This window comes from Macrobrachium rosenbergii, chromosome 1 (genome assembly GCF_040412425.1).
Source record: "Macrobrachium rosenbergii isolate ZJJX-2024 chromosome 1, ASM4041242v1, whole genome shotgun sequence".
NCBI lineage: Eukaryota > Metazoa > Arthropoda > Malacostraca > Decapoda > Palaemonidae > Macrobrachium > Macrobrachium rosenbergii.
The window spans coordinates 18,081,599-18,088,656 of NC_089741.1; positions in this window are offsets into that span (position 1 = coordinate 18,081,599).

Sequence of the window (7,058 nt, forward strand, 5' to 3'; positions counted from 1 at the left end):
CGTGAGCCTCAATATTTTGAAGCATTCGGAATCATTGTGTCGTTGGGGCAAACTCTAGATTCATAATTAGGTTTCCTGCCACAGGAACTGGTAGATTTTACCGTAGAGTTTTTCAGTGGGGGGTAGTGCCATCAGTGCACCTCATGCGGTGCACTGTAGGCATTACTTAAGGTTCTTTGCAGCGTCCCTTCGGCCCCTAGCTGCATCCCCTTTCATTCCCTTTACTGTACCTCCGTTCATATTCTCTTTCTCCCATCTTACTTTCCACCCTCTCCTAACAGTTGATTTATAGTGCAACTGCGAGGTTTTCCTCCTGTTACACCTTTCATACCTTTTTACTGTCAATTCCCCTTTCAGCGCCGAATGACCTCATAGGTCCCAGCGCTTAGCGTTTGGCCTAAATTCTATATACTATTCTCTGTTCATTAGAAATTACGTGCACATTTATTGTGTTCAGGAAAGGTTATTAGTAAATAAAGTTCGACTTACACGTGTGATTTTCATAAACGATGGTTTCTCAGTAAAACGAAAATAATACTGAGCCCTTGTCTGTAATGTCACCAAGGAATTTCCTCCTAGACTAAACACAAAACCTTACTAAGTGTTTACTAATTGTATGATTATATATATATATATATATATATATATATATATATATATATATATATATATATATATACATATATATTTACATATATATTTATATATATATATGTGTGTGTGTATGTGTGTATACATGGGTGTGTGTATATGTATTTTCGTGTATATATATATATATATATATATATATATATATATATATATATATATATATATATATATATATATATATATATATATATATATATATGCCTGTGTGTGAATGAGTGTCTTTATGCATTTGTATACCACGCAATATACTTTTTCCCTAGACAGAGGCTGGCGTCAAAAGAGAAGAGGTTCACTTTATCAGTATGTCTTTTGGGATGAGCATGATAGCATGTCAGATTCAACAGGGAAGAAATCATGGAGGCTGTTAAAAATGTGTGATTCAGAGCAGTTTACCGAAAATATGTTAAGAACAACTTAATTCAGATAAATATGTCACCATTCATTTTATTGTATTATTACTGTTCAGAAAAGATAATGAATATCTTCAGGTTGTAATCGTGTAATAAATATATTTCAATCCAAAATGTTTATTGTACATGCTTTATGTATCGTTACTCAAAAAGAAATAGTCCGCAATAGTTTTATTTATTGGGCTGGTGGTCCATGACCTGAAACGAGTTAAGAACCATTGATATGGGAGATAAGTCACTGTGGCAAAAAGTTTTTATGATGGAAGAGAAGATTGATTGTTAATAAATGTATATGCAAAAGTGACTGGTTTGGTGCAAAAGTGGGTCTAAGACAAGGATGTGTTTGTTTCCATAGCTGGTCAATATCTTTATGGCTGGAGTGTTGCAAAGGTTCAGGGAAAAGACTGAATGTAGGAAGCTTAGAGATGTTGCAGTCTTAACTGGCGAGAGTTTACAGAAGCTGCAAAACTAGTAAAAGAATTTGTAAGCGTTAGCAAGAGAAGAAAGATTAGAGTAAATATGAAAGGTTCTGGGTGTAAACGGAGACAAGGAAGAACAATGAATGGTAATGGTGGCTGTGAAAGTGGATATGGTTGATTTGCACAAGTATCTTGTTAGCAAATGTAATGGATGAATGTAGGATAAGAGAAGAGATGAGTCGCAGAATAGATGAAGGAGGAAAGGCAGCAGGGTGTGTGCAAAAGATTGTAAAGAGACAATAGTTCTGTAGGGAAGCCAAGGTGGAAATGTCTGAAAGGATTTTTGAGCCAATTCTCCTTTGTAAAAATGAAGTGTATAACGTCGAATTCAAAGTTAACAGATTGAAGCTGTTGAGACGAACTATTTGCTTAGTATATGAGGTGTAAGAAGATTTGGTAGGATGAGAATTGATAAAAGGGTAGCAAAGGTGAAAGAACGGATTAAATTATTTTGAGATGGTTCAGTTATGTGGAAAGAATGAACAAAGTTTGTTAAGGTAGTGTATAATTCAGAGCTGTTAGGAGGAAAGAGGAAAGTAAGACCTGGAAAGGTTTGGGCAGATTGCGTGAAAGAGGTATCGGAGAGAATGCCTTAATATTCAGGAAGTCAGGAGTGCGAGAATGAGCGCAAGACAGGAACGAATGATGCAGTATCTGTAGGGGGTTCAGCGTGCTGTTATGATCCTTTGTATAGGTGCCTGAAGCAATAAATGTACGGAAGTTTTACTGTACAGGGCTTCAGACATATTCAGCATGAATATGGCAGTGACCATCGTATTCTTTTACCTCTGGATCCACCCTAGCCTTAATGGTTCATATTTTGAAGTATTTAATTGCCTATAAATTGCACGTTGATTTCTCTTTTATTTGATATATATACTGTACATATATATATTATACACTATATTTACATATATAATATATATATATATGTGTGTATCAAATAAACGCGAAGTCAGCGCGAGATGGTTGTGTCGCAATTGATGGCCAATTAAATGCTTCAAAATATGACCTCAGTCTCTTTCCATTTATTGACTGTCGGCTTATTTTAATCCACATTGCCGTCCAGACAAGACCATTCGGTTCAATGGCAAGTATGAGCAACGAGTGATTTTATCCTGCAAACATGGACGTTAAGACTAAACTCGTGATATCTCTTTTCCGGTCCGAGTCCAGAACGAGTCGATGAAATTCCGGCTTAGGCCATCCCTTACTCCCTAAGGCACCCCACCCCCAACCTCACCCCGTACCCAATAGTTACCTCCCATGCCTTTGTGGTAATAGCTCCCCTTCGATTTGTTTTTTTTCCTTCGAGAATTTAGACAGTAAAAGAACAAAATGAGCTGCGAACTATTCAGATTCTCCTACCTACCAAAATTCCAGTATTTCTCAGTGTCTGTTTGCATACACACACACACATTGTATATATATATATATATATATATATATATATATATATATATATATATATATATATATATATATATATATATATATATATATATATATACTGTATATATATAATATGTATGCATAATACACTTATACAGTATATGTATGTATGTATGTATGTATGTATAAAACACACACACAGTTTATATATGTATATAATTTATATATATGTATATATACACATAACTCAAATAAGTTTACTGCCATGGTCATTGCCACATTCATATTCAAAGTCCAAGGAAGATGTCTGTCCATCGTTTGAGGGGCACAAGATGCCGTCCCTACAGTGCCCTCCATTACCATCTGAATACCCTCGTCATGGCGCTTAGCAAACGTTGAAAGACAAACCGAACTGCAGAACACTGCCCGAGCAAGTGACTCAGAGGTTATGAATTCTTCTTGCCAGACAGAGAGGGAGTCACCACACGCTTTGGTCTCAACTTGACGCCCTCTGTGATGCCTAACTAAATGCCCGCTAGAGTATGTTTGTACATCCGCTTATGCTAATCCCCGCCAGTTCCGAATGAGGTATTGGACTTTCGTTGTATATTTGTACATGTGTATATGACCGTGAAAGACATTTTTATTTACGGTAAAAAATTCTTTTAATCTTGCTTTAAATAGAAAATTTTTGTTTATACAAGTACAAATATACAAACACATACACACACACGCACGCACACATATACATACATATATATATATATATATATATATATATATATATATATATATATATATATATATATATATATATATATATATATATATATATATATATATATATAATGTATGTGTTTGTGTGCTATGAATGTCTGTATATTTGTATATATTATGTATAGGCAAGAGGTATATATATACATATTTATACATACAGTAAGGCTTGACTGGGGACATACTGTATGTATTGTGATTTCATTCCGTTGAGGGGCGTTTTACGATCAAGCTAATGAAGAGTAATGTTTACATAAATCCTGGAGCTTGTTTATCCAAACGAAATCGTATTTTCAATGACCTTTTTTTTATCAGAATATCGAAATATCACCACAGGCCATATTCCTCCCTCAACCCCCCTCCACACAAAAAATAAAACACGGTAATTGAGTTTTCGTGGGATGTTTTTCTTATAATTATCACTGAAGAGAAAAACAGACCGAGAGAGGAAATAAAGGTCAATGAATAAAGGTCAGCAACTCATAAGCAAATGAAAGTATGTATAAATGAACGAATATTTCTTCCAAGACTCTCAAAGACTTTCTTTTGCGCTTGTTTTATAGGAAGCTGTCCTGGGATTTGTATTTGCATTGGCTGGGTACACTTTAACCTTCAGTAAATCTTTTGCCAGGTTCATAAATTCTGCTGAGCATCTGGCTCCGTAATGGGAACCGACACCAATGACCTCACTTGACATTTAAGCCCCATCTGCTGAGAGAATGAGATTTTCTCTCCCGCACACACACACGCACACACACGCTGTCTTTGGCGGATTTGATGTGTAATCATATCCGTGTGCATTTGTGTAGCATTTTTAGTTTTCTGTAAAAGAAAACTATTGTGCCAATTTTTCTGTCCGCCCTCAGATCTTAAAAACTACTGAGCTAGAGGGGTGCAAATTGGTATGTTTATTATCCATCCTCAAATCATCAAACATACCAAAAATTGCAGCCCTCCAGCCTCAGTAGTTTTTATTTTATTTAAGGTTATACGTTAACCATAATCGTGCCTATGGCACCGATATAGGACAGGGCACCACTGGGCCGTGGTTAAACTTTCATGGGCCGCAGCCCATACAGCATTATACCGAGACCACCGAGAGATAGATCTATTTTTGGTGGCCTTCATTATATGCTGTAGCGGCTGTATAGGAAACTCGATTGCGCCGAAGAAACTTCGGCGCATTTTTTACTTGTTAGACGTCATGTTCCCTGCTTCTACAGGGAAGGATGTTGCAATATTGTTCTCTTGTCCAGATGCCAACAGCATCCTTGATCTTGCTCTTCTTACGAAATTGGTTGAATAGGAAGTTACCATTTCTTTCCCACAGCTATATTTAGGATATGGATAACTATGAGTATCCAGCTTAACCATCACTCCCTAAGCTTCATTTTAGTAAGGCACATCAACAAAAATAGGAAGTTGCTGTTTGGCTAGTTAGTGCATACTAGTCATTTCTCCCAGTGTCATCTCTCTTATAGTATTGTGATGTAACGTCACAGTTGCCAGTAAAACTGTGTAACTGTCTAGCATTGTCGTGGGTGAAGATATGAATGATTGCAGTACTTCCTAACAGTCGTCGTTCATTCGAGATCATTAAGAGTGAGGATACTTTTCTTTATTTGGTAGTGATTATTTCTTTTTTTTATCAGTCTCAGTTGTTTCCATCTTTTCTCTTGCTGATTCTGCCACCGTCTCATAGGTATATGAGAATAGCGTGCTCTGTACTTCTAATGTATATTTAGGTAATAGTGAATGAAGTACAACTACACAGTCAAAGATATATATATATATATATATATATATATATATATATATATATATATATATATATATATATATATATATATATATATATATATATATATATGTATGTATGTATGTATATATACATATTAAATGTATATATATATTATATATATATATATATACTAGTAACTTTTACCAGGTATATACGTATTTGTAATAGCCACAATGACCTCTCAACGTTTCGATTTCTTCACTTTTAGAGTTGCTCGTCGCTGCAAAGCCTTGAATCCGAAATGAAGGGCAAATGGAGAAACCCAGACTGCCAATGTTGAAATTCTGTGGTGCGATAACAAGGATAAGTCTGAGCCACCTCTAACAAAACAACAGCATCCGACCGACAGATGCAATATGTATGAGCGGGAAGCGCACTCATATCCCTCTTCGTGGCCGACTGCTTTTGCTTAATCTAACCCCTGCCCCATGTGAGCCAGTTTACATTCTCTGTCGTCCTGGTGGCAGGGATTTCTTCACTTGTTCTTCTTCATTGATTCTAGGCTTTGTGGTGACAGGTGTACTCGAAACAGTGCTGTGAAATCGAGGAGTTAAGAGATCATTGTGTCTCTTACGAATAAATATACATCTGGTAAAACGACCAGTTTATTATATATAATTTTTATATATATATACATATATATATATATATATATATATATATATATATATATATATATATATATATATATATATATATATACACGTATACATTAATATTGAAGTGTGTAAGGTGACAACTACAGTAAATGCTAACACGTTTAGTAAAGAATTATTATAATGAACAATAAAGGATTATGAAGAGTCATGCCTTAGCCGTATGACTAGCACTCACGGGAGAGGTATGTCACGACTGTTGGATGCTGGATGATGCAATAGCATTATTCACGTTGCGTTTTAAATATTTTACGTCAAGTTTTATACGATTGCAGGTTTATAGCTGTGCAAAGGAAGTGAAAGTCGTGTATCGGTGAATAACGCTGTTGTCATTTCCAACAACAGGTACAAATAACATGTATTTTAGCCCTTTTAGTTTTCTGTAAAAGAAAACTATTGAGATGGTTTTGTCTGTCCGTCCGCACTTTTTCTGTCCCCCCCTCAGATCTTGAAAACTACTGAGGCTAGAGGCTGCCAGTTAGTATGTTTATCATCCACTTTCCAATCATCAAACATACCAAGTTGAAGCCCTCTAGCCTCCGTAGTTTTTATTTTATTTAAGGTTAAAGTTAGCCATAATCGTACTTCTTGCACCGCTGTAGGTACCAACAACACATGCCACCACCGGACCGTGGCTGGGTTTCATGGTCCACGGCTAAGAGTTTCTTGGGCCGAGGCTGAGGCCACCATCGGAACGTGGCTGAGTTTCATAGGCCGCGGGTAAGAGTTTTATGGGCCGTTGCTGAAAGTTTCATACAGCATTATACGCTGTACAGAAGACTCGATTGCGCCGAAGAAACTTCGGCGCATTTTTTACTTTTTTTCATTGTTTTTGAGTTGACAATAAATATCCGCAGCCGATATTATGGAAACTCATTGTCATTGGTGGAAGCTC